Here is a 14,560-nt window from a genome sequence, read left to right on the forward strand (position 1 = left end):
TACTAAGAAATGAATTCATGAATTCAACTGTATGTATTTGACAGTGTACTATACCGTTAACCATCATAGCTAAAACCTTAACCATAAACTGAACCTAAATCAAATGTTAACCTGAAGTTTGAAAGCTTAGACAGTCCTCTGAGCTACTGACCATCCAAAACCAGAGCTGGGCTACTTGAACATTACTGGTTATGCATTACTGTATGTAAAATAATCACATTACTTATTACTAAAAAGAAAAAAAAGCACATTACATTAACTGTCAGTTTAGTTTTGTGACTCAGCTCAGAATCATTCACACACACAAGCTGCTTCTAGAAAATGAAACTTCTGTGGCTCAACAAACAGGCAGGATACAGTTTACTGATCATCCAGCAGCTGCTGTAAGTGTAGTAAGTGTAGTCTCAGAGACAACACACACCTTCTAACTGGTAACTGTACTAGTGTCACATGACTCCTGAATGTAGGCGTACCTGTGGCTAACATTAGAAGCTAAGCTAAGAACACATGACACATGAAGAAGACAACATTTCTCATCAACCATCATTAACCTAGCTGTTATAGCTGTTATGTACACACACACACACACACACACACACATACACAAACACACACACACACACACACACACACACAAACACACACACACACACAAACACACACACACACACATAATTGTACTATGCTATTAACTTGGATCCCTTTATTATTATTTTTTATGATCTTAACTGTGTTTTAATGAGCACAGAGAATTAAACTGATTACAACAATCATTCATAGACAGACCTGAACAAGCATCATTTGTATTATTATTATTATGTTTATCATTATTATTATCATTATATCTTACTGTCTTTAATGAGCACTGAAGGTTGTCAGTGTTTTTGTTTTTTTTGTTTTTTACTGGGAGGCCAGTACAAAGTACATTATAAGTACATCAAGTCAGCTTGCAACAAAGGCATTTATCAACTTTTCAGCATCTTTTTGATTCATAAATCAAAAAGAGTTTGTGTCACCTTGTTAATGTTGGACCTGAAGCTTAGATCTGAATAACAGCAATACTTATAAAACCTCAGATTGAATGCAGGGAGCATTTCTCCTTCTGACTAGTAAGATTTCACTTTTGTTCTCAACTTAAAAAAAAAAAGAAGTGCATTTCGTTCCGTTCATTTTTTTTCTACCTGCAGCATTGTTCAGTTCAGCAGAGATATACAGCTGTGTGTCATCTGCATAACCATGGCAACATACACGCTCGCCCATAAAGTTGGAATAATTCTGTTTTCAGACACATTTTTTTATTTTCTATTTAATTAATCGCCTTTGACCAGGTGCAATGAGATCGATCAATACAATATTGAGAATCTATCAATAATAAATCACATTTTCACAATCATTTCATGGAAAGAGGTAAAAAGTATTTGATTCCAACTTTATGGGCGAGCGTGTACATTGTGCTGTGTGATTATGTCACAGAGTTGCAGCATGTATAGTGAGAATAATAATGGACTATGGCAGCTCCCTCTGCTGCCCTCAAGCAGTTGTCATGTTTCTCAGACACATGATTTCCTAAGACTGACATAAAACTTTCTCCCTATCTCACTTTGATGAATGTTTCCTTTCTCACTAGACATATTGCTTCATTACAGACAGTCATGTCTTCTTTAAATATATATTACAGTGAATTGCGAGTCTAGTTTTCTTCCATTTTCTTTCAGCTGCCTGACAGATTTTCTTGATGTCATCATAACGCTGTGACTGTTTAAGCATGGGGAGACTCTGCCGGTCCACCTCTCTTCAAGCAGATGTCATTTCCCAGCAGTCACAACTGTATGGCTCAAATGATCTCATAATGTAGAAGACTTTACAACTCTCTTGAATGATCTTTTAGTCTTTGTTAAGATGAAGTTTGCATCAAAAAACACAATGATGGTCAGAAGCAGGTCATTCAAATACTGAATTTTTATTAATATGATTACTCAGGGGTGCATTCATATTAAACAATACCAAGTGAGATCAACTCAGAGAAATCCTGTAGAAATACTGATGAATATTTTTGTGGCTGATAAGATGTAATGATGAGCACTGATAATTCTGCTTTGTGCCAAATATTATAAAAAATCATCCAGGTTAATGTCTACATTTATCCTACAGCAATTACTACACTCAATACTGCTAATTAATTATGAAGTAATACTGTTTATAACTGACTGTGAAATAGGGATGTGCAAATGACAAAATGTAACCTTATGTGGGTATGTGGGTATACTTGGGCTGTTTTATACAGTTTATAGTATTTATTGATTGATATTGATTGATTCATTGATTGACAATGACAATAAAGGATCTATCTATCTATCTATCTATCTACAAACTGTGTAGAGAAATGGTTGCAACCCCTCCTCCTGCTCTCCCGTTGTGTCTGACTGACTGATTAAAGGTAGAGTTTCTATCAGTGTTGCAGGCTGCTTGTTGAGTCCTTGATTGGGACAGAGACATCCTCTAAATGCCTCGGTGCCTCAGCTGGTGTGAAGAAGAGGGACAGGTGAAGGGGGGAGAACTGTCTTGTTTGTGCCCTGAGTGTGTGTGTGTGTGTGTGTGTGTGTGTGTGTGTGGAGGGGGGGGGGGCATACAATCCAATCCAAAAGTTGTGAGAGGACACAGTGATACACTCAGAAGAAAGGGAGAAAGTCTTACTGCATGAGAAAGACTGAGGACTAGTTCTTCAAAATAAGAGTTCCCAACTTCCCTTTTTACCAGCAGGATGACAGTCTCTGTCTAATTATGTAAAATCTATTAATATTTGAAAAAAATGAGTTACCACAAAGTTAAATGAACATAAATCATCAAATCTTTTTTTTTTTTTATTCAAAGAATCAGCTTCATTTTATCCGAATTAACACCTTTAGACAGTTAGGAATGGCATTAAAAAATAACATTTTATGGTCTGGAATACTGGAAAGCTTTTAACATTGTTTGGTTTAATTTACAAATTAATTTCAATCAATCAATCTTTTTTTATGTAACGCCAAATCACAAAAAGAGTCATCTCAAGGCACTTTACACATACAGCAGGTTTAAACCGTACTGTTAAAGTTTGAATTAAAGAGACACAATGTTCCTATATGAGCAGCACTTGGAAAAACTCAGGAGCATGATAGAGTTGCCACAGAGTAGTCTGAATCCACTGATATTTGAGTGAAGACCATCAGCTTTAAATCAGACTTTACAGTTCCAAAAAATACTGAAATTATCAATAAACGTTATACCATGGGTGAAGCATGTCAATGTCAGCCATGAATTCAGTCCAAGCTGTTTGGTAGAATATTTCCTTTCCTCTAAGTTGGAATTGGTCCAGAAATGAGTACATCTTCTGATTTCTAGTCACTCAGTTTTTCCAGTAGCAGGTACAAATCTTCAAAGACTGTCATAGAAAGTTTTCTTAGATATAGGCATAGAAGATAATAATAACATTTATATTACTTGGACGTGTAGTGAAGTGGCAACTAGCTTGTTAGCTCCTGGACAGATGTGTCATCCATGCTTAGATTTCCAGTCTCCTGCCACAACAGTGTCTGGTTCAGGTGAGGAGTTAGCAATGTTTCTCCTGGCGCTCCTTTTAGCTTTCCTGTCTTCAACGTGGTTAGTAAAGTTGTTTTCTGGCCCTCAGACTAGCAGTGGTTTTGGGGCCATTTCTTAGGTTTTGATTAGCTTTAGTGCTAATAGTGTGGTTATCTTCCCTAGGTTAGTAATATCACACATATCATTCAGACTTAGTGGATCAAATATGTTGTGTAATGTGAGTTCAGGTGGTGGAGTGAGGATTTGTCTATGCAGCAGGTCCTTGTATCTTTTTGAGGTATTTGTTTAAAAATATATTTCTATGGTTGCCTGGACAAATTGAAATTGTGTCATGTTAAAATCAGAGCCAGACAGTAACGGAGTACATTTACTTGAGTACAGTACTTGAGTACAATTTTGAGGGATCTGTACTTTACTCGAGTATCATTTTTGGGGAGTACTCATGACTTTACTCAAGTACATTTGAGAGGCAAATATTGTACTCTTTACTCCACTACATTTCTATCCATAACCGTGAGTACCTGTTACTTCTACAAAAAAAAAACACAAAAAAACTCAATTTGTCGTTTCCCTCTCAAACATGATTGGATTGTGCAGGCACCACTGATTGGGACAGCCTATTAGCAATCACCTTCAGCCAAAGTCAACTCCATGGTCAGGTTAGATGAGAGACGAAACCATGGAGGAAACAATGGAAGAAGACACAGCTGGTCCATAAGTAGACATCTGACCGTAGTACTTTTACTTGTACTTGAGTAAAATTTAGCAAGGGGTATCTGTACTTTTACTCAAGTAAGGAAGCTGTGTACTCTGTCCACCTCTGATTAAAATAAACTGTGATGCAGTATGATATAAATAAAACCTTTATGCCCTTTTTTCTAACTTAACCTATTCTCCATGAAAAAAACGTTCTCTTACTCTTATTATACTATCACTGTAAATCTGTCCATTTGGCCAACACATCCATGTTCCCTTTGACTTCGTGGGTTCATTGAAAGACACAGTGGTGACTGCAAAATATCTGAAATAAAGGAAGACAAGGCCTTTTGTTGGTGGAAAGTGGATCTGCTAACAGATAACTGTTGAAATGCAGTGTAAATACACACTGCTGATATAATGTGGATGTTTGTTTCTATAAGAAAAGCTTCACATCTCCTCTCCATGTTATCAGATTGTGTAATAATGACTAGCAGTGTTTTAGAGAGTCGTTTATAACAGATGACCTCAATATGCTGCTTTGTGAATATAGCCTACAGTATCTATGAATTTATTAGTAGTGATCTTAATGATTCACACAGCTAACAGACTGTTCATATCTTACATGTATTATAGAATCAGTGAGCCTAAACTGTGATGTGATACATGCAGGTTTATAGGCGCTGTAGATATGAGAGACGCCAGAAGCTACGGAGCAGTGTTGATTTGTAGACGAGCTGTGATTTATCAAAGGTTATAGGCAAAATGGCACACTCGCAGATTTACAACCAATGACAGAGCTAACCTAGCCAATAAACTTCTATGATTTCTCTTCACCATCCATGTTTATAAGCACTCACATTCAGACCCTTCCAGCATGATCCACACATATAGTTTCAGGCCGACTGTGAATTTTGTAGCCAATGCAATCCTGATGATGTCATCATGGTTAGCTTTAGAGCCTAAGAAGACATAGCAATGCTTTCACAGGCTTCAGTTTAGTCAAATGTAATTATTATCAGTACGTCTTGGAATGTACCATCTAGTTTTTAAGGTGGTATTTAAAACACGTAGTTGCATAAATGACTGATTGTGTGGAGGTGCATGTAAAGCAAAGACAATTAGTGCACAAGCCGTCCATAAAGAATTGTAAATATAACGACTCACCATTAACCAATTAACACTCTCTTCATTGAATTAAAGGCTTTAAATGGTATTGTATTGACTGAGTGCAGATCATGAATAAAGTAAAAAAAAGTACAATTGAGAAACTGCAAAAATGACTTGAATGACTTGTTCAACCCTTAGATACTGTTAATATTCTGACTCCTAATTATTCTACACACAAATTCACATTCATAAATTCCCCATCAGTCATTAATAAATGTTTGATTAATCCTTCTGTTTGATTAATCTTATGGAAAAAAGACAAACACAATCACTTTTTAATGATCCAGGAGAACATTTGATAGAATATGAAGAATACAACATGTTAGAATGCTCATTTATTATTTATTTTTATTAAACACGGGTCCAATTTGTACATTTGCATATGTAAAAATGTGTATCAGCTGCACAAACAAAACAAAAAAAAGCATTTTATTTCCATTCACATTAAGAAAAGTCCAGCTAATAGAAAAGTGTTTTTACTGCTCTCACATGTAAAAATAGGTGTTGCTTTATTTTAATGGTCATTGTGTTGTCTAGGTGGAACTTATAAAGAAGCAAGTGAGTGTATATTATCATGTGAACCTTTACGGCCAATGAGAAAAGACTGTAGTTGGTGTAAGTACAATTTTGAATTTTACCAACATTTATTATCTATTGAAGCCAACTTTGCAAAATAAACTTCATAAAGTTAGTTGAAGCAAATAATACAATATAGTTTATAATAATATTCAATTGTTCAGTTTATTTAAAACTCAGAGAAATTTCAAGTTTTCATTTTTGCAGTGCAATGACCTGATGCTATTGACCAGTTCATAACTTAAACAATTATTAACTGACCCATACAAAGAGGAGGACAGAATAAATACAACACTTGTAATCTGATGCAGTCCAACTCAAAAACCCTGCAATAATCCCTATTTTTGTAAAGTGCAAAACTCCCTTCAAAAGTCTGTAGTAGGCTTCCAGTTTCCTTCAAGTTGCATGCTGAAGTACGATTCAAAACCAGTTGTGACGCTACAAATGATGTTCATCAGTACATTCAGATGTACACACACATAAATGAAGCTCTGTACAGTGAAGCTCAAATACCCAATAAAGTAAGAAGAAGCAAAACACATTTTTGAGTGGAGGGTGACTTTAATTTTTTGTGTTGGTGACCACTCAAAGTAGTTTTACACTACATGTCTCATACACTGATGACAGGGGCTACCATACAGGGTACCAACCTGCATATCAGATAGAGAACATTCACACACATACATACACCACTGGTGCAGCCATCAGGAGCTTTGAATTGTGGAGCTAGGCTTCACGAACTGTGTTTCAAGATTTCTGTGTTCAGGATTTAGTGGGTGGGTTTGATTAGCATAAACCCGCCCCTGCTGTAGAGGTATAAATACATTCAGCGAACACTACTACTACTACAGTCTACAGTTAGCCAGTTAGCTGCCTAGCTAGCCGCCGGGCTAGCCGCCGGGCTAGCGGCAGAAAGCTCTCAGACGTAGCGTCCATGTTTCTGGTAGAGGTGGGGACTTTGATTGACAGGTGACACTTGGTAGGGGGCGGGGTTTCAGCGAACTCGGCGGCCACGCCCACAGCGCCTAATTTCATATATTTGGTGATTTTTTTTTTAGTCATTGAAATTTGGCAGGGTGGTTAACAACACACTTTTCTGTGGTATGTCAAACTCAGAACACATATTTATTCTTACTTTACACAGACTTTAAGGTTAAGTATCTTGGCCAAGGACACATCAACATCTGGACTGGAGAAGCTGGGAATCGAACCATTAATTTTCAGATCGATGGAAGACCACTCAACCTCCTGAGACACAGCCTCCTCTATTGTACTAGTTTATACTACATTATATTATGTGTAAGGTCCTTTTCAAACAAAAACTGCCATATAGAGTTTAAGAAATAGCTTCCTGACATTAGAAATAGCACAAACATGCTCTGTTTTGACTTGCATCATATTGTCTAAGTGTTTATGTTATGTGTTATGTGTCCACCCCTGTGTATAAAAGATGAGGAAGAAGATGAAAGCGCACACACACCCATACACACACAACACACACACACACACACACAACATTAAAAGCCTATCCTCATCTCCACTCTCTCTGAGGTCCCACTTCTTTTAGCCTCTGTCTTAAAGTTTCCAGAGACTAATAGGCTTAGAAGCCACTAGCAGTGGATTAAGGGCAGAAAGAAAGGCGAGCCACCTCGCTGTGTTCTGTTCTCGTTTTCCTCTTAAATGAAAAGAGGCACAGGCTTCATCTGTGGCTGCGTATAGGGAGAGGACACGGGCTCCTTGGCTGTTCATTTGAAGAAGGTGACATGCAGTGATCTAGTTCCTCTTCCCAGGTCTGTCTAATTACCGGCTTGATCACCGGCCTGACCTTTCACATTCAGGCTGGACAGAAGAAAGCGCTGCCACCTTGATAGAGCTGGATAATAAGAAGAGGAGGAGCAGTGGTGGGTAGCATGGTGGCAAAGGAAGAGGCTCTGATAGTGGAGTGAAGAAAGGGTGGGACTATACGAGGCCTTTTTGGTAATTGTGCCTTTTTTATCCTTTGGGGGAGTAATGAAATGACCTGTGTTGCTCTGATCTTTCTTTCTCTTCTTTTCTATTTCCCTCTTTTTCTCTTACTTTCCCCACTGCCAGTCCACTCTTCTTTTTTTGCCTTTCACCCTGTCAATTCATTTTTATCAACCTTTCTCTTCCTCTCTCTCTCACCCTGTCTTTGTCATTCATTATTCCCTTCACTTTCCCCACTTTTTAATTTCTTTCTCCCTGTCTTGATCTTAATGCTGCCTTTGACACTCTTGACCATACAATGGTAGCGGACACATTTGAATTGGCTTGGACTTTCTTACAGTCCTCAAATGTTTCCTGTCCTCAGGAAAAGTTACTACTTAGTCTTAGTTCCAACTGACTGGATGATTCTCTGTTCTGCCTGTGGCCCATCTTGATGTGTGGAATTTAGCTATTTTTATTTCTCTTTTAAACTTTTCCATAATGCTCTGTCATCAAGTGGCAACAGTCACTTAGTCTCCAGTCCATTGAACAAATCATTGATTGATCATAATTGAATATGGTTCAACTATCTGCAGCTAAATACAGATAAGAGAAGAAAAGCTGAGAATTTGCACTCATCTCAACTTTCTGTCAACTCTCTCTGCACCATGCACTCAGAGCTTAAACCTTAACAGTCTCATCAACCAACTATTCCTCTAGCTACCTTTTTACCAAAAGAAAGGAAAATCCACCACAAATGAACACCATTACTACTTTGTGGCAGGCAGACACCTGACTATGATTATATCACTGCGTGCATGTACAGCAGCTCAGAAGAGACAGAATTCACTTTGTAGACATATTCTTGTATCTCATGACTGTCAGAGAATCAGCAAACTCTTTAGAATTGATTATCATAGGACTTTGAATAGCTGTAGCAAATTTACGCGCAGGATTCATCCTCTGGAGATCATGGATGTGTGGTCCAGTCTGAACTATCTAAACAAGTATTGCATGGATTGGCATGGAATGTGTAAAAGTGGTAGGGCGACCCACAGAATGATATTACCATCTTAATAACACTGCAAAACTCTTCATTTCCAGCAGGTTCGGTTCTTCTTAATACAGTCCTAACAAATGAAGCTTAGTGAATGTTCAGTCAGGAAGGCTTTAGTTCTATTTCTCATCCATACAAACTGTTGTGTTGACATGCTGGTTCAACCCAGTGTGTCATGCTCATTCTCAATGCTCATTGAAACAGGTTTATTTTCCCTCACGTCAGACAGAAGCTGACTACTTTAACGCTGGACCCCTATCCTCCATTCCTTCCATTAACCTTCCTTTACAAATCAGACAGCAAATGCAGAGATAACAGGACCCATAGAGTCACAATGACAGCAATTATGGGAAATGTGACAGCCTGAAATATAACAAGGTATTCTTTTAAGTGTACACATTGAGTAGCTTTGATCTGTGCTACGTGTAAGTTCAAACGATGCTTAGTTTGAAAGTGAAGGGTGAAAGTTATAATGCAGAGTAAAGACAACTTAAAAGGAACACCTTTACTAGAACATGTGTAAGTCAACAGTGAGGAAAAATAATGGCAGGGATGTTAGAAGAAGTGAAGGAATATATAAGTCCAGACAACATGCCTTTAAATGTATGATGACACTGACCTGAACCCTCAGTATTGTGCTGTTAATTGGAACACAGTAGTGAACAAGTGTGATTTTATATTGCATTTACTTGAGACCGGAGTTGTCACTGGCATGATGCCAGTGACAACTCCGGTGCCAGTGTCACTCAGTATTCTTGTAACTGTTGGAGTAAATAGAGACTTCAGTGACATATTTATGTTGGCTCTGTTGTTTTGGTGCCTTCAGCAAACTAGGGTACCAAGTGAAGACGTGACTTTAAGGGAACTAACTAACTACTACTACTGCTTCTAATCTATAACTAATATATTTACTGGGTCCCAGCCAGCATGTCCATCTGGGCCCCACATAGGTTAAATGCAGGCTACGTGCTTACTGAGTGGGCATGGGCTTGAACTGGGCAAATTTTGTTGGTCCCACATGGTTTCCGTAACATGGGCCCCCATGTGGGCTGACTGTATGAGCCCCATAAGGGATGTAAGTGGGCATGGGCATACACACAGCAACGTGTATGGGCCCCATTTTGTTTTAGAAACATAAGCCCCACATGTGTAACTCACACAGTTGGGCCCCACCTGAAACCCAGTCAGAACCCACTTGAAGCCTATATGGGCAAACACAGGTGGGGCCACCATGGAAACTGCAGACAAACCCATGTGGGACCCATACTGGAGCCCACATTTAACCCTTATGTAACCCACATTGACATGCTGGCTGAGGTGCTGATGAATGTCAGTCTATTTTCCCCCTCATGCATTGCCTCCCTTTCTATTTCCTATGACAGACTGTCTATTCCACAGTTTGCCAACATCACCTTAACTAGAAACACGTTAAAGAACAACAGAATTGACTGATTAATGATTGCTGAATTATAATAGATGGATGAAGCTGTGTTTTTTCTTTTTCTTTTTGTTTTTTTTTTGGATTCATGGTGGATCAGAGTCATGCTTTACCTCCACATGAACTTAACAATGCATATGGAGCATCTAGAACTGTGGAACTCATTTGTTGGATGTTGTCATGTTTGTGTGTGCTTTAGGAAATTACAAACCAAAAAAAATTCTAGACACACACACACGCACAGAAAGAGAGCGGGAGAAAGAGAGACAGAGAGAGAGAGAGAGAGAGAGAGACAGAGAGACAGAGAGAGAGAGAGAAAGAGAGAAAGAGAGAAAGAGAGAGAGAGAGAGAGAGAGAGAGAGAATCTCAATTCAAGCATTTGAATGCATCTAATGATCTTACCGAGCTAAAAAAGATCATGAAGTGATTGGTTAAAGACATAACATAAAGCATCAGCTGTCTGCAAACACCACACCAAAACTGGTTACAGCATCCAACAAGGTCGAGAGAGGTCAAAGGTCATGGCCCAGAAGTCAATAGACAGACACTTTGGTGTCATGATGACAACTGAACCCTCTGAAAAAAAGACTTTAAAACAGATTGTGTCTGATGAAGCAACATGACACATCCTACTCAAATAGAAGTATTGTTACTTGATTGAAATTGTAATCAACTAAAAACAACTCTCAGTAATAAAGCACTCAAAGTTATTGTGTTACTCCTCAAAGCTACACATGCATACCATACACTGAACTGAAAAAGGAAGACAGATGTGTTAAATGTTTAGCTATTTCTCTGTTAACAGTGTATGAAATAGATTTTTTGCAGTGCTGGCAGCTTTGTTTTGTAACGAAATGTTGATCTGATGCCTGTGATGCGATTGGTGTCTAGCTTGCAATATCCTTGGATCATTTTAAATCACAAATAATTAATTTACTGAGTAAAAATACTTGAGTTTGAAAAATACTTTTTAAAAAAAGCACAAAATAGCTACTCAATTACAGTAACTGAACTAGTAATTCATTACTTTCACCTCTGCAAAACACCATCTCCTTTTTGTTTTTCATGTAATTTTTTTTTTTTTTTTGGGGGGGGGGGGTCCTCTTTTTATTTAGTTTTGGTTTATTTGGTATAATTTGTTTTACAAAATGTTAGTTCCAGTATCCTGTGTGTGTTTGAAGTCTTCAGCAAAAGCTAAAACATGGACTTCAAATATAGATTTACTTTTTCATGACTGCTAAATGACTTCATCTGTTAGCATCTGTACATGTACATGACATAACACTCAATGAATTTCTTCCCGCTCAGGTTGATTGAGATCGTGCCATGTGTTTGTTGGAAAAAAAAAAAAAAAAAAAACCTTTTCATTTTCCACTGAACTGCTGTGATGCCAATAAAGTGAGAACAGGACTTGATTTACTTTACTTTGTTAAGAGGTCAGACTTTCACAAATAAGTGGCTGTCTCTCTCATGCAGCTTTTTGAAATCATTTTCAAAGTCCTTCTCATAGGATTCCTTGAAGCGCAGTCTGAAACCTGTTTAGTTAGCCTGTTAGTGTTTGTAAAAATCTCCATCCTGATGATGAGAACACAGCGGCGGCCTGGGTCAAAGGCACCGAATCAAACACACAGACACACACACACACACCAGTACACACGCCACCATACAAAACACACGCACCACATTTGACATTTTCATTTAATTAGCATTTACTATGCGACTAAGTGAAGCTCACAAGCACTCTGGCAGGAAGCCGTACCCTGATTATCTCTTTAAGCCGTATTGTGAGGGACCCACAAACACACACACACACACACACACACACACACACACACACACACACACACGCACGCATCATTATCATTCAACATGGCGATCAGAAATAAAAAATCGGCAGATGATCAAACAAATGCAGCATGGAGCAGTTCAAAAACATGTAGCCTGACACTAAGAAGCTGCCATCAGTGATAACCGTCATGGCACATGAAGGACAGTCGCTTGGAAGTGTGCAGATTCTCTCTGATACCAACGTTCCACAGGGAAAAGAAAAAACGCTGTCTCTTTCAAGTGTGCTTTTGGCCCTGCACCCCCTCTCCTCACCCCCTCCTCACCCCTCCCCCAGATTCTCCCCTTCCACCTCTCCTTTCCACAAGAACAACAAGGACTATGGTTGCACCATTAGCTTGTGTTTTTCCCGGATCAAACGCTCCCTCCCTGTGTTTTCCTCAGCATCGTCATCCAGGAGTAAATCATGGCTTGACACTATTCATTATCACTGACATCTGGAGTAAGTTACCATCTCGCTGCTGTTTGTCTTGGGCTGGGAGGAAGAGCGCAGTGGCATTTTTTGGTGATAAACAAGAAGAGAAGGATGAGTTTAATGGCTACGGGTGACAGACGCCTCACCCTGACCTGCACCTATACCACAACACAGGCTCCGTAGCAACATCAATACCTAACCAGTACAGCCGCACACCACTCCATCACCAGTTATGGCTGTGAGATAAGCGATGGATGTAATGCTCACACTGTGGCAAAGCAGGGATAAAAACACATAGCTCAATACACTCCTAGAGGAGACTTTAACTCTGACATGTAAACCGTTGTAAACCACTTAAGGGTCCAAAAGACACCATTAACCCTTCCATACTGTTCATATTCTACACCTATTTTTTAGGTTTTAAGACATGAAAATATAACATAGCAATAATGATGTAAATGTATTTATAACTTTATGGAAGTGTGGGGTTTATTGTATAACCATTAGAGCCATTAGTCTTCACTGCTACATCATAAAAAGAAATCCTCATAACTACAGTATTATCTACTATTCATTTAACTAAAAGGCATGTCAACAGATATGATATGATATATATATATATATATATATAATAATAATAAACCTCAGTAGGGAAACCAGAAAATGCCCTCCTCCTGTTATAATCAGGTGATCATGGTGGATGATCACCTGATTTTATTTTATTTTTTATGGAAGGTTAACAAAGTTTAGTTTAGTTTTATTTATTTATTTAAAAAGGGACACATTCATGAACTTTTCAAATTAAAATGTAAATGCACCGGAATTAGCTAAGATAGCTAGTTTTCATCCGTTGTCCCTTGGCAGGTCAGGACAGAAAGAAAGAAAGAATAATACATAAAAATAAAAGTCAAAAAAAAGAAAAGAAAAAATGAGCATGTGAAGATAACACAGGAGGACATTGTTTATTTCATGTTAGCAACCAACTGGTCAGATATTGCTCTTACCTTAAAAAAAACCTTAAAAAAGGAAAAGAATGAATAAAAACATACTAAAACGTGTTTGACGCTTGGAAATGAGATTATAGAAGCATGTTACATTTAAAACATACAGTACAACTATAACCCAATGCTGTTTGATTCAATGTGTACACAACATAAACATTTATAACTATTATAAGATACTGGTTATACTGGCTATACTGGTTATACTGGTTATATAAGTGGGAAATTAGCTTATTAACTTTCTTTGGCATTCATATCAATGTGTGATAAATACTGAGCTGAAACAAGATGTTATGCATGTGCTCAGTCTGATACACTTCAATATAGCATCAATACAACATCAAGTTAAGTTGCATATGACATTATTGATTATTAATAAACATATATGTTATTAAGAATCAACAATAAACTGTGACTGAGTTTAAAAAGAGTAGAGGAGCTTTAACCTAGCTGTGAAATACAAAATAACATTCAAAGTGGGTCAGATACCTCCTTGTCTTGAGTGTTTGTGCTACACTGACTCATACTGGATATCATTTGAATCCAGTGATTTGTATTATGTAGGTTTTAATGAGCACAGACGTCGGTCACGACAGGCACCAAACCTGACAACCTCACTGTGAAAACAACACTTCAATAAAGATTCACTGCTGAGCGTTAAAGAGTTTTTAACTGTGGACAGAGCCAGACTCTCTTCTTCCCTCCTGCTTTCTGTCTATGAAACTAGGTTAACCATTACCTGGCTCCATCTCTCAACTTCAACTCTGTCTTTGCAAATAAGTGTATAACTATATACTAAATAATAATAGAACTATATTTGTATGGCACCTTTCGGCTCG

Source organism: Scomber japonicus, chromosome 21 (genome assembly GCF_027409825.1).
Source record: "Scomber japonicus isolate fScoJap1 chromosome 21, fScoJap1.pri, whole genome shotgun sequence".
Classification (NCBI taxonomy): domain Eukaryota; kingdom Metazoa; phylum Chordata; class Actinopteri; order Scombriformes; family Scombridae; genus Scomber; species Scomber japonicus.